At 39.4% G+C, this 17,748-nt stretch overlaps 1 non-coding gene across 1 annotated transcript; it reads right to left on the bottom strand.

The window, feature by feature from the left end:
* Positions 1 to 13,666: 13,666 nt before the first annotated feature.
* Positions 13,667 to 13,725, bottom strand: LOC116908342. Its single transcript, XR_004388893.1, has one exon. It is a non-coding gene; the product is annotated as a U7 small nuclear RNA (small nuclear RNA).
* Between the last annotated feature and the right edge of the window lie 4,023 nt (positions 13,726 to 17,748).

The following is a 17,748-nucleotide window of genomic DNA, read 5'->3' as shown; positions in this document are numbered from 1 at the left end:
CTATTTGTTTACTTGTGTTTTCCTGCATTTCTCTAAGGGAGCTCTTTATGTCTTTCTTAAAGTCCTCCATCATTATCAAAATATGTGATTTTAAATCTAAATCTTGATTTTCTGGTGTGTTTGGATATCCAGTATTTGCTTTGGTGGGAGAACTGGGCTCTGATGATGCCAAGTAGTCTTGGTTTCTGTTGCTTAGGTTCCTGCGCTTGCCTCTAGCCATTGGGTTGTCTCTGGTGTTTGCTTGTCTTGCTGTTTCTGAGAGTGACTTGACCCTGCTGTATGCCTCTATGTCAGCACTCCTGTAGAACTGTTTTCCTGTTTTCTTTCAGCCTTTCCTGAGAACAGGTGCTCTGATTTCAGGTGTGTTGATGCTCCTGGTGACTGTCTTCCAGCTCTAGTCATGGGCAGGAATCCTCTGACTTCTCAGGAGTATCCACACTTCTGCGGGTCCAGCTCTTTCCTCCACGGGATTTGGGTGCAGGGAGCTGGCTGGCTGGTTCAGTTCGGTCCTGGGCACCGACCAGAACCTCAGATACTGGTGGCTTTCTGTTCCTATATCCCTGTGTCCAGAGACACTGTGCAGTTTGCCCTTGGACCAGGGATATGGGCTGAAGTGTGCAGAGGTGGCAGTCTCTGTGCTATGGCCTCAGGATGTCTGCACTCCTGGGTGGTCTGCTCTCCAGGGTGATATTTTCTAGTTCCATTCATTTGCATATGAATTTCATGAAGTCACTGTTTTTCATAGCTGAATAGTATTCCATTGTATACCACATTTGTACCACATTTTCTATATCCATTCCTCTGTTGAAGGACATCTGGGTTCTTTCCAGCCTCTGGCAATTATAAATGAGGCTGCTATGATCATAGTGGAGCACGTGTCCTTGTTATATGTTGGAGCATCTTTTGGGTATATGCCCAGGAGTGGTATAGCTGGGTTCTCAGGTAGTACTACATCCAATTTTCTGAGGAACCATTAGACTGATTTCCCGAGTGGTTGTATCAGCTTGCAATCCCAACAACAATGGAGGTATGTTTCTTTTTCTCCACATCCTTGCCTTAATCTGTTGTCACCTGTTTTTTTTTTTTTTTTACCATAGCCATGCTGACTGGTGTGAGGTAGAATCTCAGAGTTATTTTGATTTGCATTTCCCTGATGACTAAAGATGTTGAACATTTCTTTAGGTGCTTCTTGGACATTTGATATTCCTTAGTTGAGAATTCTTTGTTTAGCTCTGTAACCCATTTTTAAAAAGGGTTATTTGATTCTCTGGAGTCTAACTTCTTGAATTATTTGTATATATTGGATATTAGCCCTCCACAGATGTAGGATTGGTAAAGATCTTTTCCCAATCTATTGGTTGCCGTTTTGTCCTATTGACAGTATCATTTGCCGTACAGAAGCTTTACAATTTTATGAGGTCCTATTTGTCGATTCTTGATTTTAGAGCATAAACCATTGGTGGTCTGTTCAGGAAAATTACCCCTGTGCCCATGTTTTCAAGGCTCTTCCCCACTTTCTCTTCTATTAGTTTATGTGGAGGTTCTTGATCCACTTGGACTTGAGCTTTGTACAAGGAGATAAGAATGGATCAATTTGCATTCTTCTACATGCTGACCTCCAGTTGAACAAGCATCATTTGTTGAAAATGCTATCTTTTTTCTCACTGGATGGTTTTAGCTCCTTTGTCAAAGATCAAGTGACCATAGGTGTGTGGGTTCATTCCTTGGTCTTCAGTTCTATTCCATTGATCTACCTGGCTCTGTATCAATACTATATAGTTTTCAACACAATTGCTCTGTAATACAGCTGGAGGTTAGGAGTGATGATTCCCCTAGAAGTTCTTTAATTGTTGAGGATAGTTTGTGCTATCTTGGGTTTTTTGTTTTTCCAATTAATTTGCAAATTGCTCTTTCTACCTCTGTTAAGATTGGATTGCACTGAATCTGTAGATTGCTTTCTGCACAATGGCCATTTTTACTATATTAATCCTGCCAGTCCATGAAAATGTGAGATTTTTCCATCTTCTGACATCTTCAATTTCTTTCCTCAGATACTTGAAGTTCTTGTCATACACATCTTTTACTTGCTTGTTAAAAGTCACACCCAGGTATTTTATATTATGTGGGACTATTGTGAAGGGTGTCCTTTCACTAATTTCTTTCTCAGCTTGTTTATCCTTTGAATAGACGAAGGCTGCTGATTTGTTTGAGTTAGTTTTATACACAGCCACTTTGCTGAAGTTGTTTATCACACTTAGTAGTTCTCTGAACTTTTAGGGTCACTTAAATATACTATCATATCATCTGCAAATAGTGATATTTTGACTTCTTCCTTTCCAATTTGTATCCCTTTGACCTCTTTTTGTTGTCTAATTGCTCTCGCTAGGACTTCAAATAATATATTGAATGGGTAGGGAAGGAGTGGCAGCCTAGTCCCTGATTTTAGTGGGATTGCTTCAAGTTTCTCTCCATTTAGCTTGATGTTGGCTACTTATTCACTGTATATTGTTTTTACTATGTTTATGTATGAGTCTTGAATTCCTGATGTTTACAAGACTTTTATCATGAAGGGGTATTGAATATAATGGGATGATCATGTCATTTTTTTCTTTGAATTTGCTTATGTAGTGGATTATGTTGATGGATTTCAACATATTGAACCATCCCTGCATCCCTGGGATGAAGCCGACTTGATCATAGTGGATGATTATTTTAATGTGCTTTTGGATTCAGTTTTTGAGACTTTTATTGAATATTTTTGTGTCAATATTTACAAGGAAAATTGGTCTGAAGTTCTCTTTCTTTGTTGGGTCTTTGTGTGGTTTAGGTATAAGTGTAATCATGGCTTCATAGAAGGAATTGGGTAGTGCTACTTCTCTTTCTATTTTGTGGAATAGTTTGGAAAGTATTGGTATGAGGTCTTCTATGAAGGTCTGATAGAATTCTGTACTAAAACCATCTGCTTCTGGGCTTTTTTTGGTTGGGAGACTTTTAATAACTTCTTCTATTTCTTTAGGAGTTATGGGATTGTTTGGAGGGTTTATCTGACTCTGATTTAACTTTGGTACCTGGTATCTGTCTAGAAAATTGTTCGTTTCCTCCAGATTTTCCAGTTTTGTTGAATATAGGCTTTCGTAGTAGGATCTGATGACTTTTTGAATATTCTCAGATTCTGTAGTTATGTCTCCCTTTTCATTTCTGATTTTGTTAATTTGGATACTTTTTCTGTGACCTCTGGTTAGTCTGGCTAAGAGTTTATCTATCTTATTGATTTTCTCAAGAACCAGCTTTTGGTTCTGTTGATTCTTTGTATAGTCCTTTTTGTTTCTACTTGGTTGATTTTCAGCTCTGAGTTTATTTCCTGCCTTCTACTCCTCCTGGGTCTACTTGCTTCTTTTTGTTCCAGAGCTTTTAGGTGTGCTTTCAGGTGCTAATGTATGCTCTTATGTTTCTTTTTGGAGGCAGTCAGAGCTATGAGTTTTCCTCTTAGCATAGCTTTCATTCTGTCTCATAAGTTTCCGGTATATTGTGCCTTCAATTATATTAACTTCTAAAAAGTCTTTAATTTACTTCTTTATTTCTTCCTTGACCAAGTTATCATTGAGTAGAGCATTGTCTAATTTCCATGTATATGTGGACTTTCTATTGCTATTGTTATTGAAGACCAGCCTTAGTCCATGGTGATCTGATAGGATGCATGGGATTATTTCATTCTTCTTTTATCTGTTAAGGCATGTTTTGTGACAGATTATATGGTCAATTTTGGAGAAAGTACCACAACGTGCTGAGAAGAAGGTATATTCTTTTGTTTTAAGATGAAATGTTCTATAAATATCTGTTAAATTTATTTGGTTCATAACTTCTGTTAGTTTCACTGTGTCTGTGTTTAATTTCTGCTTCCATGATCTGTCCATTGATGAGAGTGGGGTGTTGAAATCTCCTACTATTGTTGTGTGAGGTGCAATGTGTGCTTTGAGCTTTAGTAAGGTTTCTTTTATGAATGTAGGTGCCCTTGCATTTGGACCATAGATATTTAGGATTGAGAGTTCATCTTGGTGAATTTTTCCTTTGACGAATATGACGTGTCCTTCCTTATCTTTTTTGATAACTTTTGGTTGAAATTCGATGTTATTAAATATTAGGATGGCTACTATAGCTTGTTTCTTTGGACCATTTGCTTGGAAAGTTGTTTTCCAGCCTTTTCCTCTGAAGTAGGTCTGTGTTTGTCTCTGAGTTGTGTTTCCTGTATGCAGCAAAATACTGGGTCCTCTTTCTGTATCCAGTCTGTTAGTTGATGTCTTTTTATTGAGGAATTGAGTCCATTGATGTTGAGAGATATTAAGGAATAATGATTGTTGTTTCCTGTTATTTTTGTTGTTAGAGGTGGAATTATGTTTGTGTGTCTCTCTTTTTTTGGTTTCATTGCAAGGAGATTACTTTCTTGGTTTTTCTAGCATGTAGCTTCCTTCCTTGTGTTGGAGTTTTCCATGCTTTATAGGGATGGATTTGTAGAAAGATATCATGTAAATGTGGTTTTGTCATGGAATATCTTGGTTTCTCCATCCATGATAACTGAGAGTTTTGATGGGTATAGTAGCCTGGCCTGGCATTTGTTTTCTCTTAAGTTCTATACGATATCTGCACAGGTTCTTCTGGATTTCATAGTCTCTGGTGAGAAGTCTGATCTAATTCTCATAGGTCTGCCTTTATATGTTACTTGACCTATTCCCTTATTGCTTTTAATATTCTCTCTTTGTTTTGGGCATTTGGTCTTTTGACTATTATGTTATGGGAGGAATTTCTTTTCTGGTTCAATCTATTTGGAGTTCTGTAGTTTTCTTTTTATGTTTATGGGCATCTCTTTCTTTAGGTTAAGGATGTTTTCTTCTATAATTTTATTGAAGATATTTACTGGCCCTTTAAGTTGGGAATCTTTGCTCTCTTCTATACCTATTATTCTTAGGTTTGATCTTCTTATTGTGTCCCGGATTTCCTGGATGTTTGGGTTAGGAACTTTTTGTATTTTACATTATATTTGATGGTTGTGTTGATGTTTTTTTGTGGTATCTTCTGCTCCTTAAATTCTCTCGTCTATCTCTTGTATTCTGTTGGTGATGCTTGTATCTATGACTCCTAATCTCTTTCCTAGTTTTCATCTCCAGGGTTTTCTCCTTGTGCTTTTTTTTTTTTTGGTTCTTTTTTTTTTTCGAGCTGGGGACCAAACCAGGGCCTTGCGCTTCCTAGGCAAGCGCCTACCAACTGAGCTAAATCCCAACCCTGCTTTTTTTTATTTTATTGTTTCTATTACCATTTTTAAATCCTGGATGGTTTTGTTCAATTCCTTCACCTGTTTGTTTGTGTTTTCCAGTAATTCTTTAAGGGATTTTTGTGTTTCCTCTTTAAGGGCTTCTACTTGTTTACCTGTGTTGTCTTGTATTTCTTTAAGTGAGTTATTTATGTTCTTCCTAAAGTCCTCTATCATCATCATGAGATGTGATTTTAAATCCAAGTATTGCTTTTCTGGTGAGTGTGGATGTCCTATGTTTGCTTTGGTGGGAGAACTGTGTTCTGATGATGCCAAGTAGTCTTGGTTTCTGTTGCTTAGGTTCCTTTGCTTGCCTTTCGACATCAGGTTGTCTCTGTTGTTAGCTTGTTTTGCTGTCTGTTACAGCAGCTTGACCCTCCTATGTGTTAGCACTGCTGTAGACTTTTTTTTCTTTCAGCTGGATATAGGAGCAGAGAGCTGCTCCTTGGTCTGTGTGTCCTGAAGCCTCCAGGCAGTTTGCTTGGCACAGAATTGTTGGTCTTACCTCTGCTCTCAGGTGTGTAGGTGCTCCTGGTGACTGGTTTTCAGCTCTTGGTGCACGAAGAAGCCAGAAGAGTCCTGCCCCTAACTGCTCCTAGGTCTCTGTGTCCTGAAGGCACAGAGGGTACTAGGTGGTTTTCTCTTGGGCCAGTAATGTGAGCTGAAGTGGTGGTCTCCCCTGATGTCTCAGAATTGTCAGCACTTCTGAGGGTCCAGCTCTCTCTCCCACAGGATTTGGGTGCAGAAAGCTGTGGGACCAGTTCAGTTCAGTTCCGGGTGTGGGCAGAAACCAGCAGATTTCAGCCACTGACGGCTCCTATATTCCTGTATCCAGAGGCCCCTAAGCAGGTTCCTCTTGGGTCAGGAATGTAAGTAGAAGTGGCAGTCTCCCCTCAGGTCTCAGGATTGTCCTCGCTTCTGCTTCCTTATTGTCTAAGTCTCTTCATCAGACAGCATCCTCAATTTGAGTATTTGTTTATCAGACATAGTTTCCTCATTTTAAGTCTCAGTTGATCAGATATAGCCTCCTCAAAATGGTTATGCAAGCAGGACCCACTGCCCTCCATGACTGCCACAGGCTTACTCACTGTGACTGTAGCTGTTTCTCTAGAGACATGATTACATGGTCCCAAATACCCAGGATAAATGGTCACATCTGGAGGACTGATAGAGACAAAAAGAGAAGAAGGTTTTACCCCTAAAAAGCATATTGAGAGAGATATAGAATCATCCACAGGGATTTCAACTTGCATGATCCCAGCCTTGCCTGTCACTGACAAAGTGAACTAAATTTTGCTATGTATAGAGAAAGCACTGTAAGCTTGTATCACTCGTGATCTAGGTAATAAGCATACAGGTCACCACATTCACCACAGGTCCTTGCCAAGAGGGAAGGGGTCTCCATGTCCTTGCTGGAGTAGAGTCCTAACAGTGAAGCACTCACCTCCTGCAGATGCTGCATGGTCACTGCCACTGAAGAATGAATTTTGTGGCATTAATCTTGTGAGACAAATTGAGAAGTCATGGTGTTAGATGTTCCTTAAAAACTTGATAGAATTATGCAGTGACTCTGTGATACAGGTTTTTATATGTGGGGAGACTTGTTTTCTTGTTTGTAATAGGTCTGTTGCAGTTTTTTGTTTCTTTTGGCTTTAATTTTGTTAAGTCATGTGCATTTAGAAGCTCATTGATTTCTTCTAGGTTTTATCTTTTTTTTTTTTGAGTTTAATGCTTAAAGCATTCTCTAGTGATGTTCTGAATTTCACTGGAGTCAGTTGTGTCAGGAAGGTCCTGTCATGTCTATTGTGGGTCCAAAATGTCTCTGTGTTCATTCTCTAGGTTTGGGACATTTTCCACTATAACTTTTAAGAAATACTCTATTTCTTTTTGTGTTCATATTAGTTCCTTTTCTAACATCTTTTTGTGCTTTCCATATGGGGTCCACCTCCTTAAAGGAAGTCCTTGACTAGCTACCTATTCAGGCTGCCAAGGTCAGTGTATTTTATAGAGAAAGTGGGGATGTAGATGGAGATTTAATAAGGCTTGTATCTGCCTAGGTATGCTACAGATAAGAAGTCACTACCTAGCCCATTACTGAATGTCTACTATGAGTGAAATATTGTGGTGAACATATAGTAGTGTATAAATAAGAATCTTGGGAAAAAATCCAATTTAGCTGGAAGATAAGATGAAACAATCCTTTGCATTTAAACATTCAAGAGATTATGCACCTTGATCCAAATGGGTAAAATCATGACTCTAGGGTTCAGAAGAGGAGTATATTTTGTTATGTTATCTGGGCATGTCAGATAAGGTTTGTGTACTCATGTCTCATACACTTGGAGACATCTTACATAATGCTCAATTCTATAGATTAAAGCTGATGCCTTTTAGAATTGTTTATGAAGTAGCTGACATGAGAGACGAAGAACCTGTAAGCAGCGATAAGACATGAAGGATTAGAACTCAGGATCCCGTGAGCTTAAGAAGGCAAAGACTTATGAGAATCATCAAGATAAAATAGAAACAGAAAGAAGGAAACAGACAGCTCTACAGATGGATGAACCATAAACATGCTTTCAGGTGGTTGAGAGATATTGCTGATGTCTGTTTATAGCAAGCTAGGGTTTGAATAAATCAGGAGGGAAAAGTGATAATGGCCAAAACAGGAAAAGTAAACAAGTATGCTCTTCTTGTAAGTCAAGAGCTACAAATTAATAGCCCAAATGTTCATACTGAGAAGATAATGTCATCCACTGAGAACTGACTTTTGTTATTTTTCATAAGCCCAGAAATAACAACACTCACAGTCCATGCTAGCTCTGTAGCTGATTCTCTTTACTAGTTAATCTGTTCAATAAGAGCTTGCAGGAAGGTGAGCTGATTGTTACCTATAGTGTGGTCTTCACCAGTCCTGGGATCCTTTTTATATATAAAAAAAATGATTGACATACATAGAGGCTCATGGGGCAGTTCATGTATTTGGGTCATTAAATATCTTGGTAGTAATTAAAACTGTGTGAGAAAGAAGCTTAAAAAGTACTCAACACAAATTTCCTGTGTCTGTTAGGGTTTCTAGTGCTGGACAGAGACACCATAACTACAGGAACTCTTATATTTAATTGGGAATTGCCTACAGTTCAGAGGTTTAGTCCATTGTCATGGTGAGAAGCATGGTATATGTAGGCAGAGAAGGTGCTGGAGTTGAGTTTTACATCTTGATCTGCAGGCAGCAGGAGACTGAGGCACACTAGGCTTAGCTTGAGCATCTGAGAGATCCAAGTTGCTCCCTCAGAGATACATTTCCTCCAACAAGGCCATGCCCCTACTCCAAGAAGACCTCATGTGCTAAAAGTGTCATTCCTTATGGGCCAAGCATTCAAACACACGAGTCTATGGAGCCATTCATATTTAAACCGCATGAAGGGAGGATTGAATTCTATGCTAACTGCTTGGATGGTTAGAGTTCTCAATGAACATAATAGAAGAAATCCAGTCTTGCTAGGAAGCTAAGAACTAGACATGTTAATGAAGGTACCAAAATGGTACAGGTATAAGCTGAAATTGGGCATAATTTTTGCTTTTTGTATCATTCCATACCAAAAATCTAAGCCTTCTGAAAGACAGACACTCAAAATGAATTTAGACATCGAGGGGATATGTTGGGAATGTGCTTGTGGAGGATGAGGAGAAGGTAGCAGGAGCAGGCTCCCGACTCCAATGTAGACCTGCTGGCTAAAATGGACAGAAGGGGTGGCTGGGTATGTGGTCACATGGAAGCCTCCTTGCTCTGAGTTTTGCATAGCCTCACGAGGAGCCTCATGAGGAGCCTCGAGGCCAGATCTCAGTCTGCACCGAACAGCAAATTAACTCCTGCTCCAGTCTCTGCTGTTCACAATCACCGGTGGGCAGCTGCCAGAGAAGCCATGGCGGTGGCTGGGCTGGAGCCTGGCCATCAACTAGGATTCCCACAGCGGACTCCTTTAGAGAGTCTGGGGCAAGTTCTTATCTAGCTCAACATAAAGAATTCTCTGCTCTGAACTATGAGTTAAAGTTTTCCCCAGTAAGAACTAGAGAGTTCTGACCTGTTTTGGTTGGTTCAAATCCTTTCTACTCCAAGCCTGATTTACCTGCTGCCAACTCTGGACTTTCTTCTTCTGTGTTTCATGCACTGATTGATATGAGAGACAGATTCGTGTGCGTGTGTATGTGTGTGTGTGTGTGTGTGTGTGTATGTGTGTGTGTGTGTGTGTTTGATACTAGATACAGATTTGGTGTGTGTGCAATTGATACTAGAGACAGATTCATGTATGTGTATGTGTATGTGTATGTTTATGTGTGATATTAGAGGCAGATTCATTTGTTGGTATGTATGTTTTGTGTGTGTGTGTGTGTGTGTGTGTGTGTGTGTGTGTGTGAGAGAGAGAGAGAGAGAGAGAGAGAGAGCGATTGAAGCAGAATGAACTAGAAAACACTTTCCTTCTCCTCCAGGCTTCCAAGTGTTTTTCTTGATTTTTTTTTAATTGGAGTCTTTCTGTAGCCTATATATAGTAAGGTCCTGCAGTAAAAGGACTGAGGCTTTATCATTCTGATATTCTAATGTTTCCTTTGTAAGAATATATACAGCAGAAACCCCTAAAGGGGGAGGTTCAGATGTGTAGTGTAGAATGTGGATGCCATGCTTGGTTGGAAATGAGATAAGAGTCTCTGGCTGCCTCTCTACCTTTCCTTTTTGTCCCAATGAACTTAGTACAAGTAGCAACATGACATTGGTTTGGTGATGTCATACTGGTTGAGAGAAACTATTTACATTGCTGTGGGGAAAGATATTGGCAGGTGCATATCCTGAATAAATAAAGAAGCTGGGAATTGCACATCTGGACCAACTGTGAAGGAGACCTGCTGGTGTGGAAGCTGATTACCAGAGTGCTTGTGAATCACTCCGCTACTGGTGAGAGGAATGTATCTCGGACCATAGCCTTCTCTAAGCCACTCCCCAATTTCCTCCAGCTTTGCACGGATTTGCGTATGAATTACATTTCCTCCTGGTTAGGATTTTTTTTTCTCGGTGTGTGACTCATCCAGGCTTGAGGAACACTGTGGTACAGTAATGGTAGGTTTGGTAAAACATCTTTCTACTGCAAGACTCAGTGGTCCATTAAATTATCTCCAGTTTACCGTGTGATGGTCTGGAAGACACAAATTCAGAAAGAAAGAAAGTATGTCCTCACATTTGAAGTACAATTGATCAAGCAGCCAGCTTGGAAAACTTCTAATCCAGACAATGAATGCTGACTCATGCAGAGTCTAGGCCATCAAATCCCAGAACATTTAAAATTTTCCCATTTCTATAGCTTTCAGGGAATCTGGTAAATTCTGCCCAGCAATATCATTTATCATGTATTAAGTATTTATCACACTCTCATATACTAGAGATTAATGTTAACATAGCAAAATCCAGATGTAGGTTAGGTGAAATACAGATGCAGAAAGAGAGCCTCAGAGAGTTTAAAATTAAGGTAAAATGTGGCACGGTTTATAAATTTTACATTAATATATAATATGTTATATAAAATTAAATATTTACAGTAGGCAACTGCTGTTCCATTGCCATAGCCATAGCAAATGAATGCTAGCAGAAGTATATGGACTATGGAATTTTGGTTTCCAATGTTTAATTACCATTACTCAGTACTGCAAAAGCACTGTGGTTCTTGCACAGTACAGGAATTACAACTGTGTCAATTCTGTGATGATTTCATATTCCAGGTGAATTGACTGACTCCCTAGTGTAGTGTTTCACACAATCTACTTTTTCCACAAACAATTCCTCCCTTCAACCTTAATTTGGCAATAATTTGTATAACTCTTGTTCAGTGCCTTGATACTGGACAATATTAGACTATTAAAGTGACAAGTACAAACTTTCTTTTGAAGTAAGTTATAGAGTACTGAGATTTGAAAGAAAGCATCAAGAAATTGCAACATGAATGATGGATGAAGTAAATTAAGAGGTATTAACAGCTGTAGTGTAGCTGTGAGCATTGCAAAGTGTCATGCGAGCACAGGCAGGGTACACTTGGAACTGGTAGGAGGGAGACTGAAGGGCTAAGCAGATCTCTGAGTACGTGAAATTTTCAGTCCTTTGCTCACCTGGATGGATTTTAAGCCTCTATCAAAGCTCTGCTTCTATTTTGAGAACTCTGTCTTTCTGTCAATCTTTTAATGTTCATTTAGCAATTTAAATAAAATGCATCTTGTTATGTTGTCTGGTTACACTATTGCTTTCTCTTCTCCCACTTAACCTGAAAACTTTGAGGGATGACATCGTCACTTGACATTCGGAACCTGCTGTGCCCATGATGATGGCTCAGCCTACACTGCTCATAGACAGTGAAATGAATGAAGACAAGACTGAAGTTGGAGGGAGAAGCACAGTTATCCATCCAATATGGACATTATAACTCTCTTTTTGTAGAGAAAATACATTGTGTATTGTATGGATGCATCACCTGTCAATTAAAAAGCCTATGGCCTATAGGAAATTGTAGACTAGAAGGTGGGACATTTGAGAGGCAGAAAGAATTCTGGGATAGAGCCAGGCTTGGGAGATTCACCTGGGAACATGTGACAAGATGGACACATGTTACATGAGCACATTGGATTAGAATGCAGATTAGAGCAAATGGGTTATAATGAGTTATGATCTAGTCAAAGAAGGGTCTAGTTATATGGCCAAGTTATTTGTAAATATATTTGAGTTTGAGTCTTTCTTCTGAGAGCTTGAGACTGGCAGGGAGAAGCAGGACCAAACACCTACAACTTTTTCTAGAGACATTAGTATGTTTGCAATGGAAAGCCAATTGTTGTGTAATCCATGTGATGTGTGGGTTTGTAATGAAGCTAAGGTAGTAAGTTTCATTTCTGTGTGGACACATTTGCTCCATTCATGCTAGTAAGCTATCAGCCTAGGTTTTCATATGCACACAGATATGAATAATCATTTTTTGACACAAGATCTGTGGACATTCAATGTTTTGCAAGCTTGCATGAATGATTTCAAGTCAGTTTCCATTCATGGAGCAATCACTTTCACTCCCGTCTTGACAACGTTTATCTGATAACTTTTCCTTTGCAGCCAGCATCCCATGAAGTAATATAATTTTGTTTTACTATTTTTATTATGTTGTACTTATTTTTAGTTTGTGTATGTTCATGCAAGCCTGCTTGTGGGAGTCAAATCTCTCTTTCTATGTGTAGGTATTTCTGATCAAACTCAGGTCATCAACTTTGGCAGCAAGTACCTTTACCCACTGAGCCATATTATTAACACAAATCATTTTTCTTTAATTTACTGAAGTCTTATATTTTTTTATTGGAAGTATATGTAGTGTTAGCAGGCGGGCATATTGGTGAGAGTTCATGAATGTGAAGGTTTGCATGTATTTGTGTGCATTTGAGAATCCATGCCCAAAGCTAACATTTGATGGACAGATTTCTTTGACCATGGTCCACTTTATTCACACTTACAGAGCTGCTCCATTGAACCCAGAACTCCCATACTTGGTTAATCTCTCTAGCTGGTTTGATCAGGAATTGTTTGTCTCTGACCTCTGAGTACTGGAAATGTAGGTGATTTACCATGCCCACCTCGTATTTGTCTGGGCTCTGGGATCCAAATTCTAGTCCTTGGGGTTTCAAAACAGGTGCTTTAACCACTGAACTCTTTCCCAGACATGATGCTCTTATTTTATGCTTGAAAATAAGACAATGGGAAAGTTTGCAGGGTTTGTACGACCGAGTACATCAGTATCACTATGAATTGTTGCCATGCTTATCTACCCTGTCTCAGTCCCTGTGAGGGTGCCACCTGTCAAGTACCAGCCTTGGCTTGGAGAGGCATTCTGAAGGAAGGGGTGTCAGGGAAGGTTGAAAAGAAATGACTCAAAGTCAAATCGTGGGTCCAAGCTGGTGGTTTAGGTTCTGCTGAGTTGACTTTCCAGAGTGCGCCTCTCTCTCTCTCTCTCTCTCTCTCTCTCTCTCTCTCTCTCTCTCTCCCTCTCTCTCTCCCTCTCCCTCTCCCTCTCTCTCTCTCATTTTGTGTGTGTGTGTGTGTGTGTGTGTGTGTGTGTGTGTGTTCTGCTCTGATCTAGACAGCATTTTGCTATTCTAAAAATTCTCTGGTTGAGACAGTAAAAATTCTAAAAGCTCTCTGGATAGCTCATGGGTTTTCTGACAAAAGTCAGAAAAGCTGCTAAATCCTACTAGAAAAAAATTCTAAAAGCAATTCTTGGGTTTTCCAATCAAAATGAGAAGGCTAGAAAAATTCCAAAAAAGCTGTGTCAGCTCTCTAAGTAATTCTTGGGATTTCTGACCAAGTCAGAAATCTTGTTAGAAAAATTCTTGAAGAGCTGTTTTTGCCCTTCAGAGATTTCCAGACAGCTCAGCATTTGCAAGAGAAAAATTCTAAAGAAGAACTGCTATTGCTTTCTGCTAGTTCATCTCATGCAGACCAAAAGCCCAGTTTTTTATTTACATATTAATTCAGTTCTTTATTCCAGGTTCCCTTTTGGTTATCCTATGAATCAGAATCCAGTAACTCCAGCCCCTTAATTCTTAGGAGACAGCAAGCACATATTTCCTTTTACATTGCAAAAGAATTCAGAGATCTGCCTGCCTCAGTTACATAAGGATGCTAAACTAGTTGGGCGGGACCCAAGATGAAATTATCATTTTGATCACACAAGGGCCTAACCTTGCAAAGCCCCAGGCTAAATTAAGGAATCTGCCTATCTATCTTTCTGACAAGTTGACTTGAAGGACTCTAGGGGCTTTCTTTCTCCAGCCTTACACTCACCCACCTCAGGGCAAGGCTAGGCCAGGTTCCAGCTTCCTGACTGGGGTCAAGACTAGGCCAAGTTCCATTCTCCAACCACAGGAACATTCTTGAGTAGAAAATTCTCAGAATGTACTGACTAATGCTTGTTAGCCAATAGATTTAAAAGTCAATATGCTTAGCCAATAAGTTAGAACTGTAACCTTGCTGAGGTAAGCTGTACCCCTAAAAAGTATAAAAACTGCTTGTTATAGCCATTCAGGGTTGCCTTCTTGTCACTGGCCTTGAGGGACTGATTGAGGGTCCACCCAAAAGCACCAGTAAATGGACCTCTTGCTTTTGCATAGATCTGCCTCTCGGTGTCTCACTGGTGGGTTGGGATGGGCATTGGGGGTGGATGGGAGAGGGGTGAGGCATCCGGAAGTAAGTACCATTGACCAAGGCTCGGGGGTCTTACAGGCTCATAGTGTAATTAACTCTGCTTCTTTAGATTCATGAAGCCACTCATAATTCATATTGCATCCTTATTTTATGCAAAGTTGAGAAATTATATATTTTTAACTCATGTGTTTAGAGTTCTTTTCCACAGTCTTAAGTCTTGAAGGTCCCAGTGTTTACTATTTTGCTGAGACAGAGCCACACCTTTAACTCTTGGACTCCTGCTGTTTCTAATTATCATGGAGTCATTAACATTAACCAGAAGGACTTTACCTGAAAGAATCCTCCCCTGATAGTACTAGTTGAAGAAAATATGGACATTGTTACATAAACAAACCTTACACCCACATCAGCCTTTGATGCTCTAGTCATACGGTGGCCCAGACTTTGTCCCCATGAAGACCAAGCTGGGCTCTGCAGGTCAGGAAACAAACTTAAGTAAAACTGTTGCTAAATTGTACTTAGAATTTGCTTTTTCTTATATTTAAAATAACAATCTCCTCCCCCTATCTCCCACTTCTTTCTTTTTAGTTATTTGCAAGGTGTTTATTTTTATTTGATTTTCATATGAGCAATTTAACAGTAGAACTATTTTACCTTCTGCAAACTCTGGTGAAGATAACCAACCAAGGTGACTCACAAGCATAAGGTATTTATTAATTGACACTAATAATACATTGTATACGCATATGAATTTTTCAAAAGATAATGAACCCCTTCTCCAAATTATTCCTTTCCCCTAAGAAGTTTAGTTAAGGGGCTTAGCAGTTAAGAGCTCTTGATGCTCTTATTGAGAACCCAAGCTCAGCTCCCAGCACTCCAGCTCCAGGTAACCTGATACCTGTTTTTGGCTTCAGTGGGCATCCACACACATGTGCTCACATGCAAGGAAATCAAATAATCATAAATATTTAGATAAATACCATTATAATGTATTTGTAGCAGATTATTTTTAAGTAAAAAATTTGATGCTTTTAGTTTGGTACAAAAGCAAACTTGTAAAACCTCACATGATAACTATGATTCAAATAGTTGTAGATGTTTTCACAAGACATCCAAATAAATTTGGGAGCAACAGCTTAAGACAGTGTAATTGACTAGTGTGAAAATAGCACAGGTATGACTTTGGAAGCAGATTCTAGGGACCTAGTTTGTGCTTAGAGACACTCTCTATTTAAAGGCAAGGCTGCCTGCTTCCACTGAGGAGCACCTTATAATCGTTTATCAGACAGTCTTAGTTCATTAGGTTATACTGATCCTCAGGCTATTTTTGGCGACACATATAGAGAGTGTAAAGATAAATTTATCCCTGTGTAGTATGTCTGATAAGCTGGTTGAGAAGATTCAATCAGAGATGTGACGTGCTGTGATAGGCATAGACAGATCATTGATTTTCACTCACTGTGTATAAAACAGTCCAATCTCACAACCCTGCTGAGAACACTTTAAATTGCCCGTTTAATAGATAGCGCTCGGCATCCCAGGTCAAGAACCCATATCCCAAATAAACATTACTCATGAATTTAAGGTGATTTCAAAGTTCGTGGATAAGGGACAGAAGGCAGGAAAGCTAATTAATTTTAGTGTCCATGTCCTGGGTTTGTGCTGTAAAGAGTAACAGGATAGATATGCTTCTGGGACTCTAAAAAGTCACATTGTATTTAGGAAAAGACCATAACATGGTCAGTTAGTAATGAGAAATTATCGTCATCTGTCTTTGTTCTCTGCTTTGTCCAATATGACACACAGGCATTCTTGAATTAGGATACCAGGAAGAAGGCAACGCTCTGTTAACATGTTGTCACCCTGACAAGGATGCTTAAATTTGTAAACACAGTAGACCTTTTAATTTCATCCTTAGGATAAGGATGTTTTAGGAGACGTTATCTGATATATTCCAGTTTTGGCCACAAAATCAACATGTAAGCAAGGATGACTTCCCACAAGCTGGGATTACAGGTGTGCACCCCTCTACTTAGTTAAGATCTCTCTGAGCGAGGCAGGTGAGGGTCAACCTCAGGGTAAGTGGTACAAGGACAGTGACCCTAACTGAAGGGTGGCAAAAGAAGGGTCTAGAGACCAGCTTTGTAGACCTCCCTCCATTGCAGCAAATACTGAGGCATCTGAGGGATAGCCGGTCTTATAGGAACAATTGCAAGGTACCTGCCTCAGGTCATTGTTCACATAGGAGAGGGTAAGGTGCTAGGCACATTTTATAAAGACTCAGTGCTGAGCTTGGTGGTAGATGGCTGTTTGTATAGTGTATGAAATTTGTGTTTTGTCTTTTATTTAATTTTGCTAGCACAAGAATTTCCAAATTTCTTTTTTTAACATATGCGCTATAATTGTCTATTTTATTTATTTATTTATTTATTTATTTATTTATTTATTTATTTATTTATTTATTATAGTACACTGTAGCTGTCTTCACACACCCAAGAAGAGGGCATCAGATCTCATTACAGATAGTTGTAAGCCACCATGTGGTTGCTGGGATTTGAACTCAGGATTTCTGGAAGAGCAGTCAGTGCTCTTAACTATCTCTCCATCCCTTCCACATTTATTTCTAAACTTAAATTCTAGAAAGGTTATGGATTTTGTAGAGTGTGTTTGGCAAAGTGTTCAGTAAGAAAGGGATTCACTGGTAGAAGTACTTTCACAGAGTGAATACAAGGAAAACGGACTTTTGAGTGTCCAGTGAAATCACTGTGTTTTGTCTAATCCTCATGGTGCATTACTAAAAATCCTGTACAGAAATGGGCCACAGAACTGAGAACATGAGGGATGGATTTGTCTTAGTGAGATACTATTAGGTTTCTTTTCTCCCAAGTTTGTTTTTATTATATTCAATCGTGTGTGTGTGTGTTTGTGTGTGTGTGTTTGTGTGTGTGTGTTTGTGTGTGTGTGTTTGTGTGTGTGTGTTTGTGTGTGTGTATGTGTGTATGTGTATGTGTCTGTATGTAAAAGTATGCAAATGAATTCAGGCTCCCTGGAGTTTAGAGGCCAGAGTCCCTGAGCTGTAGTTACAGGCAGTTAGGAGCCATCCTTGTAGCTGCTGGACACTGAGCTCAGCTCTCCTGCAAGGGTGGCACTCGCTTAACTGCTGAATTCTTGCTCCAGCTGAGATAAATATTCGAAATTTAGAACTATGCAATATGAATTAAGTTCT

Source organism: Rattus rattus, chromosome 8 (genome assembly GCF_011064425.1).
Source record: "Rattus rattus isolate New Zealand chromosome 8, Rrattus_CSIRO_v1, whole genome shotgun sequence".
NCBI classification, from domain to species: Eukaryota; Metazoa; Chordata; class Mammalia; order Rodentia; family Muridae; genus Rattus; species Rattus rattus.
This window is presented reverse-complemented; position numbering and strand designations above follow the sequence as displayed.